Source organism: Tinamus guttatus, unplaced genomic scaffold, assembly GCF_059628265.1.
Source record: "Tinamus guttatus ecotype Peru unplaced genomic scaffold, ASM5962826v1 Tinamus_guttatus_pri_ptg000088l, whole genome shotgun sequence".
Taxonomy (NCBI): domain Eukaryota; kingdom Metazoa; phylum Chordata; class Aves; order Tinamiformes; family Tinamidae; genus Tinamus; species Tinamus guttatus.
Window position 1 is genome coordinate 346798 of NW_028288622.1, and position 14632 is coordinate 361429.

Genomic DNA, 14632 nt, shown 5'->3' on the forward strand with positions numbered 1-14632 from the left:
TAGAGAAAGCACAAGCATAATGCAAACAAACCTTACTTGAACAGACATGAGCTATTTTGGGCCAAGAAGACAATTTAATGATTCATTATACAAATCACTCTCCCACTTAGACTAAGATGACTGTGCAGGTCCTGGAGCCACTGGTTTGGCGCATCGGTGGCGGATGGGGGGTAAACGTAATGACCTTGCCCTCAGATACTTTGGCCCTTTCACATTTTCTTCCATTTTACTGAATCTGCTGTCACTCTCACCGAAGTTATAGATACAGGCTCCTCTAAAAGTTTATTTTACAGTGCATAGCTAAGACAATTTTGGTTTACAAAAAAGTAAAAGCTAGCTATCGAGATGTATTACTTTTACACAGTGTCAATTAAAGCATACATGTAGAGTTTTTTTATGCATTTGGAATTCAAATCAAGAAAAGAGAATTTAGATCAGTTGAAAAAGAAACTGGTAGAATTTTTCAAAGTTCTATCCAGGGAAAAAAATAATGCTTATTCTTCCTGACTTGCTGTTTTAGAAAAGATGCTAAAGAACAGATGTTCATCCAGAATACATCTGATCTGCTCTCTGAAAAAAACAACCTACTAGGAAAATGTGATTCGAGAACATCATGTATGCTGAAAAACCACATGATAATGCCAACCTTCCTATGAAAAGGAGCTTCTTTGGGAGAGTCAGGGAAAGGTAGTATCATGCCTATGACACACAATTGGGAAAGAGTTGAAATGATTGCCCGCAAATCCCTGAACAAAAATCCCTTCTACTCTCAAGAAATGTTATGCTGCAAACTTTCAAAAGATGCAAAGGTGATTTACCAGGCTTCCTTTACCTGAAAGGGGAAGCATGTAGCGCTAACCCAACAGAGGGGGAGAGATCATATTCAGACATATCAATATCTACATTTCTTAGCCTCTTGCGCTGTGCCTCTTGCGCTGTGAGAAGTGGAGGAGCTCATTGACTCTGACTCCATCTCCCCACATGGAAGGGTCCAGAGGCCAGGGACCACCTCGTTCTATACTGAAACACAGAAGACTGACAACCTAACTTCTACAGTTTTACTTTCGACCTTGGAGTCTGTACTGGAATAAATGTAAGCCAACACAGAGAAGCAGAAGACTGATTAGACATGCCCACACCAAAGAGATTCACACAGCCAAAAAAAATTCAAGGACTGAAGAAACCAGATGTCAAGTCAGTTCCAAGATCCTGGAAGTGTGTAAGACATAAAATTGTAGGGTTTTTTTGTTTTGCTTTGTTTTATTTTTGCACACAGATAGGCTGCAAATAATACACAGGCATCTTTGATTCAATAGGATAATGCCTTTGACTCAAAGACCAAGATTTTTCTAGTGATCTTATTCAAGAAAACAGATAATAATGTTATAGAATGTCCAATCTAATTTTTGATGTTCATGGAGTAACATATCCACATTTGGATTGCTGCCTTTGGTCCAAAGAGAAACTAAAAAAAAAAAGGCCTTCCTCAAGTTATATATTTTATGGCAGACCTACAATTTTGTATGTGCTATGATTAAGGCTGTATTCAGATTTACACTGGTTTGGCCTATACTATACAGAAAATATGACCCAATCCAGTTCTCTGGCCTGGCAGCTAGAAGCCAGGTGGGATACCATTAGCTGTCTCAAATGACTTTTAGTGCCTACATTCAGCCAACTGGATTGAACCTTAAATGACTATCTCTGAGATGGGTGAGTTTATATCGCTATCTCCCACAATCCTTTTCAAAATGCTGAAAGAGCAGCTAAGTCTCATTAATTTCATGCCCAAGTTTTTGTCTGTTTATATGGAGACAGACTGGTCAATTGTCTTATACCTCTTGTCAAATTCCCTCAGTTCAGGAGATATCAGACAAAATTAGAGCCTGGATGTTTTTCCAAGTAAAAAGAAATGTTAAGGCTTAGGAATAGCAAAGCAAGAGTCTGGGAAGAGATGCATTTTAAAGAATATAAATATATATAAATATATATCCCTATATATAATGTGCCTTGAAAAGTATGAAATGAAATCCATTTTAACTCCCGTCCTGTCCACACTAACTCAAATTCCCACTATTAACACAGACTTTAATGTCATTATTCACATGGTATTTCTGCAGTGAACTAGTTGCATGCCGTTATTTAGATAGAATTAGTATTACATCCTGAAATATTCAGCAAAGAGTTGCCCAGTTATGCCGGATGCTTGCTGGAGTAATATTTTGTGCCAGCATTTGTGGACACATATGAAATATGTCCTCTGTTTAAACAGATGCAAGTGATTGCAATTTAATGCTACTCAAGTATAACTAATTAAATAGTTTAATTAGCTAATAAGGCTTATATTGAAATGAGCAGTGCTTAATGAAAGGGACAGAAATGCTGAATACTGGATTTACGTTGCATTACACAAGACAAAGACGAAGCTAGAGAAGAAGTTTCACTTTCCTAGTAAAATAGTTACACAAACAAAAGGTTTTCTATTTTCGTATTTTCTATAACCATATTTACTTTCTTGGTTACTCTCTAGGTGTAATGGCTGTATGCATAAAGAATGCATAAGAACAGATTAACTTGGCTGTAGCAGACACATTGCTCATGCCATATTTGAAATGAAACAGTCAGAAATTTTGCTCTTTTCTCTTAAAGTAAACATGCATATAGCTTTCTCCAGATAAACTATCCCAATAGGATGAATCAGGTAATTAAGTGAGAATTCCTGCTTCCTCAGCTTTTAGACTTGTGAAAGTTACTATGACTGTAAACACTGTGCTTTTTCTCCATGTGCGCAACTGCAAGACTCTCATCTCTACCTGATGAGGATGTACTTTCACTTTGGTCCTTCTGTCTTCCTCCTGCTCTCCTAACTGTGGAAGTTTTAATAATAAATTAAATTATTATTTAATAATAAGTTTTAATAAGCCCTCTCTCTGCTTTAAGCAATAAGAGAATTCCCATGGATTTCAATGAAAAATAGCATTTGGGCCTAAATACTGACATATTTTGTCCTTCCCTCTTTGTCAAAGAGTTTATGAATATATGCAAATTGTACAGTATGTACACCAAATCAGAGTTTTCCATTTCATTTCCCGTAATGACTAAAGAACATTTATTGCTGCACATAGCTAACAAGAGAAGTGGTTGGAAAATTATATTAAGATACAAAATGAGCTTCTAAATAGGTTCCTGACTGGAAGATGCTTATCCTTTAAAAAAAAAAAAAAAAAAAAGCTTTCTAAAGGTACAAGCAATAAAACACAAGTCTATGACTCCCCAGATGGAAAGCATATTTTCAGACAGAGGGTTCAATATCGGGGATACCAAAATCACTGTGCCAGATTGATACAGATAAAGCAAATGTGCTTTCACTTCATCCACTGTGTCATACCCTGCCTGGGCATGTGGAAAGATTAAATGTCTTTAGTGCCCTAAGAACCGTCCTGGATTTCTTCATTATCACATGTGCGGACCAGAAAGCAGATATGAATTTATACCATCCCAAGGATGTCCTGTTTTTAGCTCTTCTTTGAAAAGTCAATAAAAGAAAATTTGAGATTCTATTTTTTGCCTTTTTTTTTTAATTATTCTGGTAATCAATGGCCAAGTTGTCATTCCAAGGACATAGAAATAATTAATCTGAGCATTATATTAATTCGCACAATTTGAGGGATGTATTTGTCACTCACTGTGCAAATGAGATCTATGAAAACATACATAATCAACAATATAAATATTTTTTAAATATTGGCTAATCAGAAAGATTTGTGTCAGAAATTCAATTCACAACTTACAATTAATATCTTGTTTACCAATTCATGCTAAAATAAACACTAATTACAGCACATGTTTGCTTCATAAATGCTCTGGTTTAGGTTGTTAAGAAATGCTTTGTGTAACCTGATTGGTTTTTGTTTTCCAAATCAATTGCACAACTGCTTGGTCCCATAGTGAAGGCAAAGCTGTGCCACACATGGTGGCTAAACAGCATATGAATTAAACTCCATATAAGCAAATTTCTTTGTAAGTAATTTATATTGTATGGTAAACTTGTATCCAACTAGAACAGCAAATTAAAACATTAATCACATCTGTAAAATTTAAGGCCCTGTGCATACAGAAAAAATATTAGGGAAATACATTTTCCTGTATTGCTGAAATAAATATTCCACATATGGAAGCCAGTCTAATCCTTCTCATTATAGTGTGGATGAAGATGAACATTAAGCCCATATAACATTTCTTTCAGAATTAGTCGATAGCTCATTTTAGTAGGTAGCGCATATTTCCAAATCTGAAATGCCCACATGCAATCAGATTTGCAGTATCTTTCCCTTTGCTGCTAAAGCTTTTCATCACTGTTAGGTAACCGCTGTGATTATTCCATATCACATACTGATGAGAAGGCAGAACGAGCTCTCTCCCCAGCACTGAGCAGGTTGTAAGCTGTGGCAAACTAACTTGCTCTGAAATTATCAAGTGTTCCCGCACTCCTTAGCATTACTAACATAGGCAGCCTGCCAGCCCCCTCTCCAACATCCAACTCATCTTCCTCTCTTAACCACATTTTTATCCATCTGCTTCACAGAGCAGCCCACATGCTTTGACTTACTCCAGTATTTGAGTACAATGTGAGTTTACTTTAGCTCTAAGCCTTTCTGTGCTGTTTTATAAAATGCAGTGTTCTCAGTGGATGGTTACCTAACCATCTCTACAGCATAGAATTTAAGACACTAATACAACACTGGATTTTATCTCTTCAGTCAGTAATATATTACCCACCCAATCCATGACTAAAACCAGCCGGAACCCTCCTCCCTCTCTCGAAACCAATGAAGATCCAAAATATTAAAAACAGAAAAGCCACTTTGGTTGCTTGGTAGGCATTTGTTCCATGAAAATAGGAATTGCAGAGCGCACCTGTCTGTACTAATGAAGGAACAAACCAACTGCAGCTCCCCTCAGGCTTTCTCAGCTCCCCTCTCCACTCTGACTTCAAGGAGGCAGATGCCAGGCTGAGTGAGAGGAGAGGACTATTAGGTTTAAGTTATTGGTAATTTACTTTTGAAGGGGAGTACACACTCATTTGAGTAGTAGGGGATTACTCAGTGGCCCTATGGCCTGTTTTTATTCAAGGAGCAATAAGAAGGTACTGCAGTAGCTGTATTATGAGGTTCCCTGCAGGCTGACCTACCCTGTGTTTTTTCCTCATGAAAAATCGTATTTATTTGACTTTATGTAGAAAGCTTGACTTCTAACCCTCTGTATGTTTCACAGTTTGCTAGGCTTGCTTATGCTTTCACTCAGGAGTCATTTTTGTTCCTGAGGAACTTTGAGCTTCGTTATTGTATGCACTGCTCAGTCAAGAAAGAAAAAGGAAAAGATACCACTAGCAGGCCATTGCTTGCTTCACCCTGAAAGACAGGAAAGTACATCCCTTACACAATATTTTTCAAGCCAGTGTTAATCAAGGTATTATTGGATGTGTTAAGCAAATATATTTCTGTGGCTTCTTTTACCACATTAATATGTGTAAGTGTCCTCTCTTAAACAAATTAAAACAAGTTATTCAAAATGCTGAGTGGCTGGTAGTTTAGGAGAGATCGCAAGAGAGAAGTTACTTTTTCTCAAAAGTCAGAATGATAGCTCTTGGAGGTTTATTTACACACTTGTGCTCATACATGTAGATTGGCATGCATGATTTTACGTCAGATTTGCTTACAATCTCACAACAACATGAAAGACTGTTTAGAAGTTACTGTGCTTTTTCACAGGACTATTTATAAAATAGCATCTAGGGCAGGATGTATTTTTAAAGTAGCATCAGGAGGGAAATGAGGAGGGGAGATAAGGGGACTGTCAAAATCACGCTAAATTCATAATTTAAGAGAAAATTTTCCTAAAAGCTATAGAAAAAAATAGATATTTGTTCTCACCTTTAGTAGCTTAATGACCTCTGCAAATGTTGTGCAAAGGATATAATAGCTGAGTTTTTTTTTTCTTTCTTTTCGGAAGATAAGCAAAGTGGTCTCCACTGAACTGGGGCTGACCACACAAATATAGATGTGAAATCACCAAGGTCACCAAGTACAAAATATTTGATACATGGAGAATTCTGAAAAATCTATGTTGCACCATAAGGACCATAAACAGTAACTTTAAGCAACTTCAGAACTAGTCCAGCTGGAACTAGCCTGTTTTGCTTGTCCTCAACATTGATGCTGTGCAATGATTTCATGTGTTGTGTTCATGGCCCCGAGTGAAGAACCCAATGCATGAATGTCATTTTTTTTCTGACAGTGGCTTCAGGTATGATCTGAGGCACTATGCATTTCTGCCTGAGGAACCTTTCATTTCTGAACTGCTGCACCAGCAAGATTCAGCTCCTACCTGTAATTCCTTCTCATACTCAAATACAAAAAAGACTTCAGAAGACTACTCATATGGAAGAGTCACATATTTTGCAAGACTCCAAAAGATCTGGACTGCATTTACTGTTTTGCTAGGTTGTATCACATAAATATTGATCATATATTCCTTTTGAGAGCTAGGTTTAGCAAGGAAGCATGAAATTAATTTTCCTTCCTCCGTTTACATCATGCACACTTATCCAGACACCTGGACATACCATCACTAATGTGTGTACAGTAACGTGCACCCAGCCAGGAGGGCTGCTGCTTCTTTAAAATCCAGCAATAGACAGTGGACTAAACAGCTAAAAGAAGGCAAACTTCAACCATTTCAGTTATTATATGATCAGCTAACCAGTCTTTCCAGTATTTTACCAACCTTGTATTTCAATATCAGTATAATATCAGTATCTATTCTATTCTATTCACAGTGACATAGGAATATTCAAAATCAATTATGCTACCTTCAGAGCAGATTAAGACCCTCCATAATACGCTGATTCAGAAAGGCACATGGACTTTGTGGTATGGGGCCTTTGCATAGTATAATCTGAAGAACAGGGGTGAATAACTTTTAACACGTTTTTATTTTCCATGTCCCAGACTTCTGATTGGCAGAGGTAAGTCTTCACCTGCAGTTCCTGCCGTTTCAACATAAAAACACAAATATTTCAACTGACACAAACTGAGTGGTAAATACTTATGTTGCTCTTGTGAACACTTCTACATTTGCTCGGTTTTACTGTTAAAGTAATTTTGTTAGCAATGTGCTCACACCAGTGTATTAAACCCCTGTACTTGTATTGGGGTTTGTATACCTGTAAACTTGTATCCATACAAAGACAAACAGGTATTTCCAAAATCCCCCAAAAAACCTACTCTACCTTGTTTCCAAATATGGTGGTCCATCTCTTCAGTGAATTTCCATGCCTGAATTTATGCTAGAAATTTGGGTGGGAATGCACAAATACATATATATATATATATATATATATACACACACACATATGCTTGCCTCTTTTCTCTCTCTTTTTAAAAGAAGAGCGTTGACAGTGCAAAGTTAAGAAAAAACACTTTTCTGAAAACCTTACTCATCTGGATAGCCCAGAATATTTGGTGCTGTTCCTGATGTGTCTTCTAACTAGTCATTTTCTATGATTCATGCAACACTACAAAAACAAACCTCTTTATAAACAGCAAGAGGTATCTTGCTTTGTTGGCTTTGTCGTGCCACTCTCCTAAAAAAAAAAAAAAGAAATACTAGGATTTCAGAAAATATTGTCACAGTTTCAAAGATGATATGTTTATACCTTTTGCATGGAATGAACTTTAATTATTTTTCCATGACATATACTTATTAATTGAAGGGGTTAAAAAATCAGTAACTTCTGTAAACATGAATTCCTATGGCAAAATAATCTTATTCATAAACTGGATGCACAACTTTTGAAAGACTAGAGATGCAATAGGCATGAATACTATCTTATTTAAATGTCTGTATTAAGCACAACCACTCTCTGCTAAAAATGGGGAAAAAACAAACAAGTCATATTCATCAAAGTAATTGTGTAGGTACTTTCAGTACCAAAATGCCTAGAATGAAAGATTGAACTGCTAACGGCGGCAGTGACAGCCATGAATCATGGTAGGCTACTTCGGGGCCTTTACCACCATAAAACAAAAGATGTAGATGAAAAATGCTGCAATTAAGTGATTTGATTTCTGCCCCCTTTTTCCTACTGCATTCGTGCATGGCTGCACAGCAAAGATTGATGGGAAAAATTACTCTACGTGATCTCTGACAGAGCCTTGGAACAATTCTATAAGGGGGAAACATACAAATCAAACCAGCTTTCTTGTATTCAAACAAAATAATACATATAAAGCAAATACTTTAGCCTATATCCAAAGCACTGACATTTGCATGCACACATAAATTTTTGAGAAATGCTCTGCTATCAAAACCAAACTCATGGATTTTCCAGCTAGTTGGGTAATACTGATATTTGTTTAAATAAATATTCAATCAGTACTTCTGAGTGGCATCCTAAATATGTTTGTGCAGTGAGAAGAACAAATTGCAGATACAAATTTATGGAGGTGAAATGTTCTTATCTTTTATATCAATATGTTATTAATAAAATACTCACAAAATACGATAATAACAAAATCTTCCTGCATATTATACTCCACTATCATTACCATCATTTAAACGGACATTTTCAATGGGTATTTATAAGTGAGTTCAGAGCAAGCATGTAGAGGATTTATATCTTGGTACTTGTGTAGAGGGAAAACATTATAATATGGCTGACATAGTTTAAAATATGCTAAATGCGCAAAAGGCATTGGATAAAATAAGCAAGCAATGTTAATGCAAATGGGAGGTGACTGGTTCTCCTGCAGCCGGCTCTACTGATATTATGTGAGATTTATTCCCTGATGAGAGAGCAAAGACCACACAGATTCAGCCCACTGTAAAAAATGTGCAGTTGATTTTGCTCGAATATACACAATGGAATCAACTCACAAAAAAAAAAAAAAAAAAAAAAAAAAAGAGTGGAGATTTGACTCTATTATGCATAGGAAAGCGGAGCCTGAACAGACATACTAGGGCATTGGTGATTAAAGTTAGGTCTTTCTGCCAAAGACCTAACGTTGCATTATGCTTAAAAAGAAATCCTGCTGCAGTCCCTTTTCTGATGTCAGACAATATTTTTCATTTTGATATGTATTTTTTTTTCAGTATATTGAACATTTCTTCTTTCCCAGAGATTCTGTTTATACACACTGCATAAGATCATATATTTTGTTTCTGCACGTAGCTGACTTATTCAACTTTAGATTTTTTTTCCTATTCTGATAAGCAGGTGCAAGCCTCATGAGGTAGAGACTTTATATACATAAGCCTCTCCACCCTCAGCAGCTTTCTGCCTGATTTATGGGGCCTACAAACCATCCTCCATGACTACAAAAGCAACTTTTTCATTTTCAAAGTTAATCCAGTTCTAGGATGAATTAACTGCTGCATAACATCCTGACAGCTAGACTGTGCTTTTATCCAGCTAGCTAGCATCCCCTATAACTTCTTCTCCTGTAAAATAAACATTAAGAGCTTTGGCCTCCTGATTGCTTACTATTGATCACTTTTATAACCTAGGACACCTTATCTTCTTTCAGCATTTTACGGTATCACTAACCGTAAAAGAAGAGCAAGTTTGTTCTGTCACCCTGTTTTTGTACAGGAACTTGGCAGGGAAGAGGAAAGGGGCAAAGAGGGGAGAGAAAAGAAAAACCAGCTGGCTGTTTTGTGGTCATTTGCCCAGCTGGAATAGTTTGTCAGGTCCATCCTGGCAATAATGGAAGTGAAAACAGCTTTTGGAGATAGCAGAAAGTGCAGGAATCTAGGAAGACTTTTAAGAAGAAACTAGGCATATTTAGAGGAAGGGGTTATGTTCCAAAAGGTACTGTTTGCTCTTCGGTCCTTTGGGCTAATGTTCAAACTAAACCTCAGGAAGGTTAGCAAAGGTTAGTCTGCACACTCCTTCAGGTAGTATCCTGAATTTATTGTAGGTGGTTCTGAAGTTTGCTTCATTTTTTAGGTTTTACTGCTTTATAAATGTTAAATAGTTTATATTCAATGCAATATTTGTCATTATAGATAAGATATTAAACACTGAGCTATTTTAATTTGGCAATTTGCAAAAGTAGAAGGAGAGGTTGTCCTCAGCTTAAGTTCACCTCCCTGGAGTTTGTTCAGCTCATGGACGAGTTTAAATACTATTTCTCAGTGATCAATAAAGTTGCACTGTCCCTAGTAATCAATGCTGCTGTCCTCAGGGCAGTTATTTTGTTGAAATCGCAGGCAGCAGGCAGCAACCACAGTCATCCAATTGTCCCTTAAATGTGGGGAAATGAAGCAGGGATAAGGAAAGGAAGGAGAAAAGATGAAAAAGTCTTTTTTTACCTGAGTATTTCAGGAAACAGAATGTTGCACTTTATGCAGCAACCCCTGAAAGTCTGCCCAGATCAATCTGCTGCACTACCCAGCTCTGTGCATCCCTCTAGGGAAAGGAGATGAGAGGACTGGGAGACATTCATCAGGATTCAGACTTTCTTGATGGTCAAGAAAACTCAGTGACTGTTAGCTCGCTACAGCCATCACCTTAGAGAGTGATGGGCTTGTTTCGCTGAGAAAAAGCAAAGGTTTAAAAACTGCATTTGTATTTGTTGCTGAGAATACCACTGCAAAAGGAAGGAGAGTTGAGGACAAAAAAAATAATAATATGTGAGATAGGAAATATGGGGTAACAAAGCTGAAAAAGCATCCCCTTTCAAACTACAAGGGCAAATGTGGGGACTGGTGTGGCCATGTCCTGGGTTTGGGGAACATTTTCCCTACAGCATGCACAGGCAAGGGACACTCTTGCAAAGAGCAGTGGAGTGTGGGAATCTGGCATTACAGTCGATCACTTATAGTAGATTTTCCAAGCACAGTTATTGCAAGTCAAATGCCTTAAAAGTGTATAGCAAAGTACTATAATAGTGAAATATGGAATTTTTAAACAGTTCCCCACAAATGCAAGTAAGTTGCTTAACTTCAGCTGAACATGAAGAATTATGTTGTTTCACTGTTTTGTCATTTTCCTGTGTTATCCGTCTTGTATTCCTCATCTCATACTGTAAGCTTTTTTTCTTATGCTGAATTTGCACAGCACAAAAATGAGGGCTTCCAAGTGCTGTGATTATACAAATAATAAATAATAGTAATAAGAATTCTGATTGCTCTTAATCTGCCTGTCATTCAAAAAACTGGTAGTTTTGCAAGACAGATGACAGTAAGTTAAGATGGAATTCATTTTCCTTAGAATTTGATATAGAATAAGACATCCATATTTAGCTGTTTACCTGTAGATGTATAGAAGTTCAGATGTCTGAGTTCCCATTATATTAGATAGAGATCTAGTAAATATGTTTGACAGAACTACAATGTTTGGATTCTTTCCTACTGTATGGAAATATACTGCCATATATAGTACCATTATAGTCTGTATGTGTGCATTGATATACAGTGCTTAAAAATATGAAAAACATAGAGAGAGAAAAAAAAGGATTTTCCAGGTATGTCTCCCTTACCAGAAAGGAATTCACATCTGTACCCAAGCCCTCTTTCACAATTCCCTTATCAAGAGACTTAAAATTTTGAAAGGTCTCATCACAAACAACAGAGTAAATATCTGGGAGACTTACTTTCATACTTGCCTTAAGTGCTATAGTCCTTTAACAACAATATATAGTAATAGAGGCCTACACAAAAAGTACATATATCTCTTTTGATATATTATGGATTTGATGGAAAGCTACTAAGATCACAAGTAGGTTAGATATGTTCACTAAAGCTGATATCAGAGATGCCTGGATAAGGTATTAATCCCAATTTAATGTAGCATATAAGAAGCCACAATTCTAGTTACATTATCTCCTCTATAACACTGCAGCTGGATGGTAGAAAATGTTAAGCAGCACGGCAGGAAGGCAGATAAACTGTTAAATAAATATCGTGCAACTATTTAATTAACCAATGCTTTACGGTTTTACCTTTTAATTTATCCATAGTTCCATAAGAATGGATCACTAGTGACATATTGTCTTATAAGACCACTAGATATCATATAGTAATATCACAATAGAAATATAGCACTATAGAAATATAGCAAAATAGAAACTATAATTTCAGAGTCTTTTTTAACAAAACATGCCTTTCGAACAGCTTTTCCATTTTGTTCATATTTCTTTTTCTGATATTATTTCCTTAGGGTTTTGTTTTCACTTCCTTTGATCTATATGTTTCTTTCACTCTTGCATGCACAAGTCGGTTGACAACCTTTGCTGTTAGGACTGTTTCGCTTTGTGAGAGACCTAGAGGTAGGCCAGCCAAAAAAGCACTAGCCATTACAGCATGCAGAGAAATCCAGTCCATCACACTGTGCCCTGTTACAGGCACTGACTCAGCACTAATCAAAATGTTTTCATGCATTATGAGAAAGAGAAGGAATTGGAATACACCCTCTGTGATTAAATAAATGAAGACCTAGGGACACTCGCTGCAGCTACAGAGCTGCGCTTGGAACAATACAATCTACTATGCAGGCAGTTCAGTACACAACTTACTGTGTCGAGCAGTGTCTTTGGGGAACAATACCCTCTGCATCTTATAATTAAAAAGCTATTTAACAAGGTAAAAATAAGAATATTCCCAAATCAAGTTCCAGCCAAATATCCTGTGCATTTCCTCTCCCACCAGCCTAATTCAAAACAGAGATATCAGAGTAAGCAATGGTGTTGTGTTTACACCACACGGCGCTACAGAGAGATGATCACTTTGCTTTTGTTTTGGTTCCAATTCATTTTTTCAAGAAGCATAATTAAAAACTGCATTAATGCCACCAATTATGGCCTCCAAGGGACCAAAAACCCCATGTTACCATGTGATGGAACACAACTGAGCTGCAAACATCCATTTGCCATTATAATACTCATTAATCCTGCCAAATACAACTCATTATGAGACTTCAAGAAAATCATCTCATAGGCAAACACAGCACAGAATCTATCTGTCACTGCATTCCTCACAGCACAAGTTGCAGGGGTGGAAATTGTTCAGTGTAACTAATTTATGAAGCTGCAAACTAACCATTCATTTCTGACATGAACCAGGAGGTGTCTGAAAACGTACAGGACTACTTTATTGCTGGAATATCTCTTTAATTGTAACTTCAGTAAAAGTGCACATATTCAATAGAAGAGAAGGAAAAAACGCCTTGAATGTTTGCTCAAATAGGTGTTTTTTTTGTAAAGTCAAGGTGAATTAGTCTTTCCTCCATTATTTACAGGTTTTGCTTCTGATTTTGGCCAGTACTGCCAGAGCAGTATGTGAAGAAGCAACCAAAACAGGGCACTGAATTACTGACAAGTGCTAGAGAACAATCTTTTGGTGTGAATATTTAATTACTACTTAGTATCACTAATTAATAATATTATTTAGTATTATTTAATAGGGTATTTTAGGGTCAAAATCAAAATTCAGGAAATCTAAAAAAAAAAAGTAACAAAAAAAAAGAACAATCTAAATGAGTTCTGCAAACTTTTTCAGATTTGGACAGTTATTCTAATGGGAGCCATTTTCAGATGAACAGTGTAGCTTTGCTACAGGATCCTAGGATAGTGACATCTTGAAATAGGCACTGAAATCCCTGTGATTTTCCACAATTTTCAGTGTGTATACCTGAAGCAGGACTAGAGGGCTTGGTAATTTCAACAACTTGGTAAGTAAGGCCAGGAGCTATTATAATTTAAGTTCCGCTCTCTGAAAACAAGCTCTAAAAATACTCCATCTTCAAGTCATAGACCTATAATTCAGGCCATTGCCAGACAGCTGTCACAGGCATTGCCAGTTCTCTTTGCCCCCAATGTCCACTACCTCAAAGGAGTATTTTTATGAAGTGGCTTTGATATGCAGCAAATTTGAGCTCTCCTTCTTTCTGATAGCCGTGAAGTACTAACTAAACAGGCTTCTTTGAACATAACAAAACTATTCTAGTCAAAAGACAAAGGTGCTCACAGCATTTGCAAATTCTTGCAGACTGGTTTAATTATCCTGGTTGCATTAGTGAAAGAAGAACATATAAGTCTATAGTCAGAAGAATAAAAGCAAAGAAGGAAGTAAGGGAAAAGAAGGAAAAAAGATCCAAATAATAAACACAAATTCTCTTATGACTTCAGGTCCCCCTGATCGTTCTTCGGAAAGATATTTCCTAATGTAAATTGTAAAACACTCTGAAAACTGCAAGATATTTCATTCATTAAACAAAACGTTTGCCATTCAGCAATGGTGCATATAGTTATTTTTCTCCTGTGAGTCATCTACTCTGTAAAACTTACTAAACTAAAATGAATACATGGCTCCTGAAAAACATTTATTTTCCATTTGATGCTTAGATGACATCAGATAGCTAGAGCTTACACTTCAATTTTTCTAGTGGGATAAGTAACAGAGCAATGTCCCTCCTATCTTTCCTTATTCCCATGCTTCTATTGACTTTTGCCATTCCCTCAGAACTAAGTGTCAAAAATAGCTTATAAGGACACCAGAATTAACATGCGTGGGATTAACATACAGGGGAAAAAAGCTGACGTATTCAAGGAGAAAAATTGGAGGTACTCGA